The 12,071-nt window shown below is 43.2% G+C and overlaps 1 protein-coding gene across 4 annotated transcripts in view; it reads left to right on the top strand.

Annotated features, from left to right (window-relative positions):
• Positions 1–10,003: 10,003 nt before the first annotated feature.
• The window catches only part of ALKBH8 (alkB homolog 8, tRNA methyltransferase), a 44,916-nt gene continuing 42,848 nt past the window's right edge, over positions 10,004–12,071 (top strand). For 2 of the 4 annotated variants that reach the window (XM_038142301.1, XM_038142273.1), the window contains exons 1-2: positions 10,004–10,053; positions 10,825–10,913. The gene's annotated coding sequence lies outside the window, so the exon portion shown is untranslated. The other 2 variants (XM_038142283.1, XM_038142291.1) reach the window with 2 other exon arrangements.

The raw sequence follows: 12,071 nt of genomic DNA, 5'->3' as shown, positions 1-12,071 counted from the left end.
AGTCAGCTAATTGGGATCATAGGCATGTCATATTATTTATATAGCTCTCCCCTCTAGGAGAATAACAACTGTTGTCTGCAGCATCCACAGAATCATTTAAAGTTGCCCAGTGCAGTATCTACTGCCAGTAGGCAAGGACTCTGTGTTTCATTCATCCTTACTGCTGCATGCATCTGTCCAGATGTTCCTTTGAAGCTGTAAGCAGCCTGTCAGGCCACATTGGCATCCCAGCTTTAGCCAACAGTCTCATGTTTCAGAAGTCCTTTGAAAATGCTAATTAACCTATTTTTCTAAGTGTTCTCTATGCCTAATTTGAAAATAGCTTTCAGCATGCCTGTTTCAGGGACATGGTTTAATTTCTTCTGATTCTCCCTTTTCAGTTATTTTGATCCCATAATCAACTGTCACATTCAAGAAGTATGGTGAAAACACTTGGGCTGTTGTGTTAAACATTTAACTACTAGGAAACACTGTTCATGTCTTAAGGCAAAGCAGGCTGGTATTTAATTCTGCTCCTGGCTAGAGCTATGTAGTCTGTCTTTCACCTGCCATCAGCAAGCCTGGTGCACCTGGCTGCCAGGTGCTGTGTCCTGCGGGGCTGATCGAGTGGCAGGGAGGGAGGGGGTCCCAGCAGCCTCCACCTCAGCGGTGTGGTCCATCAGCAAATGAGGTCTGATGCTCAATGGAACAGCTCAATGGTCAGTATCAGACTACAGCTTTACCACCTCATCTCTTACTTGCATCATGCTTTGCACATTGAAGTAATCTTTCAAGCTTAATATCATGCATCGATGCAACTAGAAAAGCAGTTCTTTCTCCTGTCTCCTGCATTAGGGCAGTGTTTCTAGTTACCGTATCACAACAATGTCCACCCCCACCTCATCAGATACTTGCTCTTAATTCCTGTACCTGTCAGAAACTTCTTTTGCACTAGGCCAGCAGATCCACTGCAGGTCTGTAGATGTCTGAACGGAATAAACTCTAAATTGGGGGACTTTTCAGGGGCTTCAGGAGCAGACTTCAATTATGCTTCCCAAAACAAATCTAGAGAGGAATTTGTAAGACAATTCATTCATATTATGCAAGATGAATCATGAGCATGAAAAGCCAGATCCTTGCTACAGAAGTAGCCTTACTTTCCCAGATGACATGCTCTTGTTCACAAATATTAAGGAATTCAAAATGTGAGATAGAAAGCCTTATTGACTTGTTCCCCTACTGTTGTGGCAAATTTGGGGGATCAACATATTTGGAGTTTCCAAATGGCCTCCTGCCCATTCTCTGGAATCATGCAGTGGTACATAGCTGTACTGTAGTCATGAAGTGCCATTTCAGACTTGCCTGGATTTTTTTGAGACCCTTGTTGTCAAATTTCAGTTTGATGTACCCATTCACTCAATATGTTGGTATGGAAGCTACTCAGGTTACTATGACTCCTGCGTTCAGCATCATTGTTTCATGGAAAGTTGAGGCAAACCAGCATATTATAAAAAGTTCTTCTGTTTATAAGTAGTTATGCTGTATTATTAAGTTATGCTGTATTAATAATTATGCTGTATTAAGTTATTCCTTTTAACAGCATAATTATTTTTAATTGATAGCAAATGAAAGAAACTGTGCATGACAGCAGAAATATAGCCTGTACTTAGAAGTGGCAGTGAAACCATATTAGAAAAAAACGGATGTAGGACCCCACTAGTTGAGCAATGTCATGCTTTTCCAGCAATAGCTCATACAGCCTGCTGTGCTTAATAAAACCAGCAAGGTCATCTGCATGATTAATTTAGCTTTGGAAAGAAGGTGACAGAAGCAGCAGAAAAACCAGATAGCAGCATACCTCGCTCAGATATTGGTGAAAAATCAAAAGCTCAAGTCCCTTCTATTTTGGATAGACACTCTTGCTGTTACAGAAATTACTGATGAAGACAAAATTGATAACAAGGACATGTGCTGTGTCCTTGTGAAGAACCTAACTAACACCACCCAGCACTTTTCTCAGACAATGTGCCATCCAAGCATTATTAACTGCACCATAAGAAGTTATATTTTAGTTAATGGTTTTATAGTATTATTTTGTTTCCTTTTTAACAAGTAGCATTTTTCGTTTTGTGACAATACAGAGATGTCAGAAATACTTTAGCTACACTTGCACGCTTTGACTTAAAATCGACAAGAGAAAGAAGGTATTTTACCTAACAATCCTAGTACAGCTGGAAAAATCTTAAAAGTTGTAGGAAGAAAGGACAAGGAAGGAATAGGAAAACCCTCCTTATTTACATAAGGAACTTTCTTACCTCAGTTTCCAAAATCTGCAGTTCAGATTACCAATCCCTCTAGTTTTCACTCAGTATGAGACAGGCTACTCTCCATAAATTACAAGCTTCTCAGGCTGTTCTCAAATTTCCTCACTTGCCCCTTTTGAGGGGATTCTTGTCAGCTGGCATTTCTTTGTGCCTGGCTTAGGACAAGCATCAAGTACAGATTGTCCTGTGATGGTGAATTATATGGCTCTCATGCACTGATGTTAAGCAACTAGCAACTTGTGTGCACACAAGCTTCAGGATAATTTTTTAAACCAATCTTCTAGATGTTTTATTCATTTCCAGTCCCACACTTTGCCTCACTTGTATTTCTTTGACTGAAGATGCCATAAAGTTTAACATGGGAGACACTAACAGAAGCCTGTAGATGATGGTAACGTGAGAGATGAAATGTGTCAGGCTTACTCATAGAGTCTTTAGAGAGATGACAGCTAAGTGAAGCAGCCAGTATGCTCATTTAGTTTACCCATTTCTTGAAGCAAAGAATTTTTCCAGAAAAGACTGTCTACAAATAAATTGAGAGCATTTAATGTTATAATATTTTAATTTGAATCATTTTGGTGGATATTTCTACATAGAAATAATAAAATTAAGTGATGTAGACATGAGTTTCAAATACAATAGACTAGCAATACTTGATTTTTTCTCTTAATGAAATTGAACAAACTCCAGTATGCTGAAGCTGTATCCTAATCATCACCAAGGTATGTACCAACCATATTATGTCTGTGTGAAAGAGAATTATTTGCATTTATAAGAGAAAAATTTTAAATCAATTTTGAACAAGGGAAAAAAAGGTGATGTGGGGTTTTTTTCCAATCTATTCTTTTCATTCATCTTCTGCCATTAATTAGATCCATACTCTGAATGCATGTGTTACACTTCATGCAAAGATTATGAAGTGTTTCACCAACAATGATTCATGAAGATTCACAACCCCTGGTGATCTGGGTAAATATTTATGTAAATGTCATACAGATCAGCAAACTGACTCACACACAAGTGGTGTTTATAAAAAAAATTTAAAAAAATCACAAAGTTTGGATGCATCTTCTTTTTTCTCTTCTTTTGCCTATTCAGCTTAAAAGCTTACAATTCCTGTTTTCCAGATATGTCCAGTGTGCACATAGATCTAGAGAAGTAATGAAAACTAGATTACAAGAGCAGCAAATGGGGTGACCCAAGCATCTGACCATGTTTTTTGTTTCGAAAATTTTAACTTATGGTTGAACAGCTATTCTTCTTACAAAGAAAGTAAATGTGTTGCATGAGCAAGAGCTAATGAGGTCTCCTGACATGATTAAGAGGAGATGAAAGGAGATGAAAGAATGGAGTCCCAGTCCAAGGAATACATTGCAATATTCTCTCCAGTCAGTGGGGGCACCAAGGATCTCACTCAGGATGGAAATGTAACATTTAGTTCTCTTATGTAAACAGTACTATGTCTTTAAAAATTAACTTCACAGATTGTGTCTAAACTGCAAGCACTGCATCCTTAAAAATGTATTGAGTGCTCAAGCAGACAGAATCAGAGCCTGATACTCCATGATTGTCCTTATAATACATTTATGCCCTGAAGTTATAACTGTGAGAAACTATGTTTTCCAAAGATAGCAGGACAGCAGACTGCCTGACTGGTGTAGATATCAGGGAGGATCCCTGTGCAAGGTCGCATTGCTTCCTGAATGCCTACCAAATCCTAATTGTTTGTGACAGAACTGTTTTCCCAGGTTACTGTAAGATTTTGACTGTACGGCCAGAAGAGTATAACATAGTTCAAACAGCATTAAATATATATATAAATTTCCTATTTGCTTAAATAAAACAGGCATAAAGAGCCAGAAGAGAATGTAAAGTACATGCAGACTTTGAAGGGATGACAATTTTCAGTATCCATGTCAGAGAAAACAAATATTTTGTGAGACTCTTTCTAACAACATTGCCTTCAAAGCTAAACTACACCATGTGTTGATGGGTTTAATGATTTAGAGGGAAATCAATATTTTGTATGGTTCTTTCAGTATTCCATGTCACTTTTCTGACACCCCAGAAAGTGTACTAGACTGGCAAATGATCTCACCTAAACTTTGCCTGAACTGCAGAGAGTCACAGCAGCAGTGAAAGCAACAATTACTTTTCAGCAGAGAATTATCATCTTTTATTTAAAGCTTGCATGGCATTGGAAAGATTTAAAGCCCTAGGTCACTTAGATTGTTTATGCCAAGAGGAAGGCATAAAACTGAGGACAAAACAATTCCATGCAATGTATGGTTTGCTTAGTATTGGTGCATGTGGGACTTTGAAGGCTGAGGACCATTCACTGAGAGGTTTTATTTGAGCAGAAAAAGCTGGCAGGAGCTTCACTGGGAATTTTTGAATTAACTTCATGGATATTATGCTTTCCAGTAGTTATGTCTAGGGAATTTACATCTCTTGGGGTCTTCCTTAATGAAATCAAGAAATTATCTGGTTTTTTACATCTGTGTCCACATGTAGCAAGAGCCTCTCAAGAGTTGATTCTTTGCACTGGGAGTATGTATAATGAAATATCTTCAGACTTGTAGCAGGCACATCATAATTACAGTAATTTCTGTCTTATGCCTGAAAGTTCACAGGAATTTTCTGAAGACTCACCAGAAAGAGATAAAAAAAAATTCTGTTAATTGGGGCTTACAGACAGTGCTCCCAGTTCAAGTGCAGTATTAATGGTCACCCAGAAGCGTAGGCATGCTTTTGCAGTGTGTCTGACAACAGAACCTAAAGCTGTTCCTCCCTGCCTCTAATAAACAGGCTTAACATCATCAGTGCAATCTCACGGCATAGCAGAAGCGTTCCATTTAGCTAACCCCTGTCCAAACCTAAACATTCACCGGTTTGGTTCTGCAGACCGGTTTGGTTCTGCAGATGGCAAGATCTGTAGCTGTCCCAGTGGAGAACTGAAATCTCCCTGCTCAGAAAAAGCTGTGTCATCATGCTAAAGAAGCTTGCTCCACAAGAGGATCACACCTGGTAACAATGGAAGTGAACCTGCCAATAATCACGTATTAGTGCCAGAAATGCAGTGTTGCCAAATATTACAGTTTCACTGTTAGATTTATGCTATGTAGTATATTTCTTGAAGTTCCAGTACACTGAGTCTTGAAATTTCAGGAAAAGTGCAGCTTTTTTTATTAAAGGAAATGGGAAGAAAAGTACTCTAAAATCTTACATTTGTGGAAAAAAGCTTGAAAAAGTTTGGCGATATTAACAGAATGTAGGCTAAAGCTTAGAAACCAGAAAGCATACTGATACTACTTGACATTTTAAGTCTCTTGAGATACAAGCATTTTGATCACTAGCATTTGAAAATCCCTCTGATTTTAACAGGACTCAGATTTCTCATGTCTCTTTCAGTCTTATGCATTTGCTAACAAATTTCTAAAAGTTTTTTTTCTGACTGTTTTTCTTTTTTAGAAAGAAATAGAAAATCTAGCAATGAACAGCACAAACACAGAATAAAAATGACATGCAGCACAGAGCCAGCCTTGCCTTAGTACTGAAAAATATAAGCCCTTGGCATTGCAGAGGTTTGTTATGGAGAGTTTTATTATCTCAAGCAGCAGCAGTTGCACATTTTGAATTTAGGTCAAATTTAGGTTGAATTTAGGACACATATTTGTCCAAGTGCTGAATTATTACATGAATGCTATCCTAAAACAATTTATCTTGTGTCTCATCCTTTATTACAGTACTTCTCTACAGGAGTAGTCACGGGTGATTTTGAGCTGGATTTTGTGCTAAGAGGTTTCTTCTTATTTCTGTAACAAACTGCTGTCCTGAAATATATCCTATTTGTCATGATTCTTAAACTGCAGTTTCTTATACCAAGAGATTTGATATAGCAAATCCTATCTTCTTGCGATTCCCTTTTAATTAGGTTTGAAATTAATGGAAATCCAGAGTGATCACATTAGGCTACAGCATGGTTTGGCTGCTTTGCTGTACAAGGAAGTAAGACTATCTTTCCACCTAAGGAGCAGTAACCTCTTGTTTGTTGAAGGACCTAGAAGGACACAGTTGCTTACTTGTTGTCCTATGAAGTTGATTCCCAGGGACTGACAAATGCCTTGATTCTCCCTGGGAATGTGGCCAAGATATAATAGCTAACAGCATAGCAAATAGTGTAATTTGTTTCTGAGAAAAGTCAGTAGGATTTTATTTTTCACCTATGATTAAATGGGAGCATGATATTCTGCTTTAGACGATATCTTTCCTCATTATCAATTAAAAAAAAAATAGAGCCAGAGCCAAGATTTTCTGATATATTCTTTTTTTCTTAATAAAACTATAAAAATTTAATCTCAAACTAGAATATTTGCTGACATATAAACCAAAACATTAAAATTATATAAAAGGGATTTTTAAAAAAGAAATAGTGAGTTTTCTGCTAACGCACTTTAAGTCAGAGATTATATTAACATCAAAGGTAAATGTATTTCAATCCCCAATTCTGTGAACCCTTTTGTGGGTTAGTCAGTGATAATGTTGTTAATGGAGATGTATTTTTACTTGTCAATAAGCACTGTGGTATCTGTAGGAGGAGCCTGTATGCATCTTATCCAGCATGGGAGAAGAATGCACAGTGCTTCTGGGCTTAAATCATGAAGGGCATAACAGTTCTGGTTTGAAATATGCTTGTATTAAACCCCTAACCAGCCTTTAACTGTTTTCCTTTTAAATGGTGGAAATTTCCTATGTAAGAATGTTGTTTATAGAAGAAAAATCTTGATGCATTATCAGAGGAAATATTATTGCTATATGCATGAAAAACTCTTGACCACTGCTAATCATACAGAGATACTTAAGAAAAAAACAAACCTCACAATGAATTTGCTCTCCCCCAGACAGCACACATAGACATGCAGATAGAATGGAGAGTGCACAGAATCTGGAATGTGGACACTTAAAAGAAACAACCTTTGGGCAGGTATTTCCCACTTGTCAGAACAAATTGGTAATGAATTACAAACTGGTATCATTAGCATCATCCTTTCAGCAGCTTTCAGGGTTGGGTGGTTTCCAGGGCTGAGAGCTTCAGAGAATATTTTAATAGAGACAGCAGCTGTTGGTGCAGCCTGGTTGTTCTTTCTCCATTCATTCTGGCTCACAAGAAGAGCAGATGATGCTAAGGCTTAGCATTCACAAAGGTAAACAAGCTCTATGCTGTACTCTTACTAGGTAGGTAGCAAATGTTCATACTTCAAATACAAGAAAACTTAGGCAGAAGATCTGTGCTATCACAACACTTTACTATCCACTGTGTGGGTCAAGGACAGAGGGTGACTGGCAGAGGAAAAGAAGTGGAGCCACCCTTCTGACCAAGTAATTCCTACCTCCCAAATATTATAGGCTGGTGGATATGCCCTGTCAGCCTCACATGCTTAGTGCACTTGTACCTTTTGTACAGGAAACAGCTGTGTCCTTGGCATAGGGCATGGTATGCATTCCAAGGGAAAGAGAAAGGATTTTTTGTTGCTGTTGTTTCTTGGTTAGTTGGATTTTTTGTTGTTTTCTTCTTGGCAAGCACAGCCATGGGTAGATTCCTCCAGAGTGTGCATCTGGGAAAAACTTGAGGAGCTGGCTTCAATCTACAGGTTTATAGGCTCAACAGTCACACCTTACAATACCACCTGCCTGGGAATCCCATACATCATTGATGCGGAGAAAGGTTACATATCCACAGGAGGCCGAAGGAGGAAAAATAAAAATTAGCTTCATACTTAAAACAGAGAAAGAGAAAAAAAGCCTTAGGCTTTAGGTAACAAGATGCAGTGAGAAGTAGGATATATGTCAGGTAAACAAAAGGTAGGCAATCCCAAATTCCAGCATTTTGGATAAAGAAGGGAGAATGGTTATGTCTAGGGGAATAGTATGCAGCTCATGAAGAAGAAAAATGAAGCAAAAGCTTGCACACTGTATCTCTGATTTAAGGGACCACTTTCTCCACAGGGAGTCAGTGAGGAGTGGAGATGCTTCCTTTCATTGAGGAAGGCCTCTCACCAGTGTGGGCTCACTCCACAGCCTTAGGAGGGTTGCTTGCCAGGTCAAGAGTGGTGCAGAGGAATATTTATGTACAACCAGGGGCTCGGTCTTCACATGGCCTTGTCTGGAGTGGCATGGTTTCACCTTCCTCTGTCCCAAGTGCTGTGGCATGCCAAAGGTAACGTGATCAGTGCTGGCTGTGATGGTGGCTTGCCCAGGGGATGGTTTCTTCCAGTGAGTGTGTGAGCCCCGGAGAAGCCATGATGCTGTCTTTAATCCATCCTGGCCTGGTGGAAGCTGTCTTTAACTTGCAGTGTGGATGTGGCTTCCTCCATCTGGTTTTGGATCCCCTGTGCTGGAGGAAGTTCCAGTGAAGGAATGGAGGCAGGTGTGGGGCTGAGGAACGGTGTCCCACTGCACGTAGGGTTAAAGCATTGCAGTTGTTCTGTGAGGACTCAGAGGGAGACTTTGGATGGAGAGGAGGATGGCAAAGAGCTGGCTCTACTTGGAGAAAAGGTGGCACGGGGAGGACCTTCTGGCAAGTGGAGCTGGGAAGCATGGAATGAGCAGGAACAGGAGGTGGCACAGTGACAGTATGTTGTGGTGTGCCCAACAGTAAGCATGTGTGTCCATGCAAGGTGGTTGTAGGGGCTGCTCACCCCCTTCCCCTTGCCACACCAACTGCCCTGGATCCACCCAGCATGGATGTCCCTTTCCCCAGGATACGGCTCTGTTCCACAGGAGAGCCCTGGCCTGGTCATTGGGAAATCTTGGCACATAGAATTGGCTGCTGCCAGATAACCAGAGAGCCAGTTAGACTGGAAAAGACCTTCAGAGATCATGAATCCAACCTTTGACCCAACACTACCATGTCCAACAGGCCATGGCATTGATGCCACGACCAGTCTTTTCCTAAACATCTCTAGGGACAGTGACTCTACCACCCCCCTGGGCAGTCTATTCCAAGGTCTAATCACTCTTTCCAGGAAGAAATGTCTCCTAATGTCCAACCTGAACTTCCTGCAGCTTAAGACTACATCCTCTTGTCCTGTCACTTGTTACCTGGGAGAAGAGGCTCACCCCACCTGGCTGCACCCTCCCTTCAGACACTTGCAGAGAGTGATGAGGTCCCCCTGGGCCTCCTTGTCTCCAGGCTGAACACCCCCAGCTCCCTCAGCTGCTCCTCACAGCACTTGTGCTCCAGACCCTTCCCCAGCTCCGTTGCCCTTCTCTGGACACGCTCCAGCCCCTCAATGTCTCTCTTGCAGTGAGGGGCCCAGAACTGAGCACAGGATTGCAGGTGTGGCCTCAGCAGTGCTGAGTACAGGGGGACGGTCACTGCCCTGCTCCTGCTGGCCACACCCTGGCTGATCCAGGCCAGGATGCCATTGGCCTTCTTGGCCACGTGGGCACACACTGGATCATGTTCAGCTGCTCCTCATCAGCACCCCCAGCCCCTTCCCAGCCTTCTTCCCCCAGCCTGCAGCGCTGCCCGGGGTTGTGGTGACTCAAGGGCGGGACCTGGCACTTAGCCTCGCTGAACCTCAAAGCCTGGCTTCCCTGACCCGCAATAAAACGACAAACGCGCGCAGTCGCTAAAGTCCCCTCGACCGCATCGCTCGGCGGGCAGCGGGGCGGGGCGGTGCCATGACGGCGCGGGGGGGGCGGTGCCGGGGCCCGGTGCCCGCCCCGACATGGCCGCTTCCTGCAGGTAACGCGCCCGCCGGGCCGGGGCTGCAGCGCTCGGGCCTCGCCCGCCTCTGGCTGGGGACGGGGGGCGGCGGGAGCGCAGGTGGCCTCTGCTGCTGGTTCTCCTCCCCTCCCGGCCCCGCCGTGCCGCCCTGTGCGGGGAGCCGAGCCCGCGGCGGCCTGGCCGCGGCCCCGGTTCCATCTCTGTCCCTGTCAGGACGAGGTGGTGTAAGGAGGAGAAGGCCAAATCAGTCCCAACGTCTTCCTCACAGCTTTTATAGCTTCCTCAGTGTGTTCTCAGGGCAGAGAAGAAGGGACACCCCAGTAAGTGGGGTGAGGCCCTGGAACAAGTTGCCCAGGGAGGCTGTGGGTGCCCCAATCTTGGCAGTGTTCAAAGCTTTGAAAAACCTGGTCTGGTGGGACGCACCCCTGCCCATGGCACGGGGTTGGGACTGGTTGATCTTTAAGGTCTGTTAAAACCCCTAACATTCTGTGATTCTAAGACGCGCTCCTGTGGTTATTCCTCTTATCCTTGCTGTTCGCAGCGAGTGCCCAGGGCCCGGGGGTTTGCGGGGTGTCGGTGGGAGGTTTGGTGCGGGCTGTCCCTAGCAGAGGAGGGAGGGGACAGCCGCGGGACATGCTGGTGCCTGAATGTGCCTTCAGGCGCGTTTGCCCAATGCTGGAGCTCTTAAATCGCACCTTAGGGCCTCCTGAATGTGTTCCCCCCCGGATGTTTATGTGAATACTGTGTCCTTATACTTTTGTTGTGGCGTGTCTGCGGCACAAAACCAAGCCAAAAGTGAGTAACAGAGATCCCAGCATATCCCTGATCGTGGCGCTCCCTCTGCCGACAGCCGCCGCTCCGCTCTGCTCGGCCGCCAGGTACTTCAGTTTTCAGAAGCGGCTTCTACGGCAAACAAGCTTCGTGCATTGCATTAAAGCTTTACATTAACCTCTCTAGTAACTTCAGGCGTGTCACCTTAGCTCGTATTGCAAGGGGCAACCGTTTTCAGTGTGTATATTCAGGAGCTACTTTTTAAAAATACTTGTTGTAAAACTAGGTGGTAACAGTAATGAATTCAACCGTGGATTAATCCTTTTTCATCTGTAGTTGTATTGGCCTTTCTAAAAGAGGTGTGAGATCCTAGAAAATGAAGTTTCCTACTTCTGTATAGTTGAGTATGATTCCTGTATTCAGAAATCAGGGCAGACTTGGTTCCTGTGCCTGCCAAATTGAGCCACTAGTAATGATGCAACAGACAAGACACAGAGTTTAGACCCAGTTCAGCTGGAGACCAAGAGAATATTCTGCCATCTCAGCTATGCAGGTATTACTGTTTAAGATACCTTCAGAAGCTGGAGGCACCAGAGTGATGCTGGCAACCATGACACAGCACATCAGGAAGGTCTTCAGCTTCTTGAGCAGCAGGTGAAAGGCTGAGTGTTGTGGGCTAGGTCATCTCTGCCAGTGTTATATGCTATTTAGACAGCTGAGTCACACCTCATCTGTCCCTTGTTCAGCTGTTTTGTTCAGGGGTTATGAAAAGATAAAAAGTAGTCTTTCAGCTTCAGTTTCTGTGCTAGTTTAACAAATATTGTGGTGTGACTTCTTTGCTTTCGCCTGGAGAATGTGGGCGTTTGTGAGGACCTGACTGAAGGCCTGACTAAACTCAGAAGTGCTTTCCCCAGAGATCAGATGAAGTCTTCCAGTATGTAGAGGTGTAGATGTTATGGGAGAGGCCTGACCCTTTCAGTTTGAAGTCCTCTGTTCTTCAGGCTGCATGACAGTGGTCTGACTGGTATGGGTGATGTACATAGCCTTCATGCTTTTCCATCAAAATCCAATTTGCTTGGTTCCAAAGTATTAACCTGTCGTGTATTTTTGCTCTCTTTCTGTAAACTCACTAAGCCAAAGATGTGTCTCTTTCCTGTGGAGTAGTTTGGGACTGCCTACACCCTCTGCAGAGGAACCTGCACATGTGTAGGCTGTAAAGATGTGGGCCTTTGTTCACCTGTGTGTGGCAAGTGAAACAAGGTGGG

Source organism: Motacilla alba, chromosome 1 (genome assembly GCF_015832195.1).
Source record: "Motacilla alba alba isolate MOTALB_02 chromosome 1, Motacilla_alba_V1.0_pri, whole genome shotgun sequence".
Classification (NCBI taxonomy): Eukaryota; Metazoa; Chordata; class Aves; order Passeriformes; family Motacillidae; genus Motacilla; species Motacilla alba.
The sequence above is the reverse complement of the archived record's forward strand: the minus strand, read 5'-3'. Positions and strand labels throughout refer to the sequence as shown.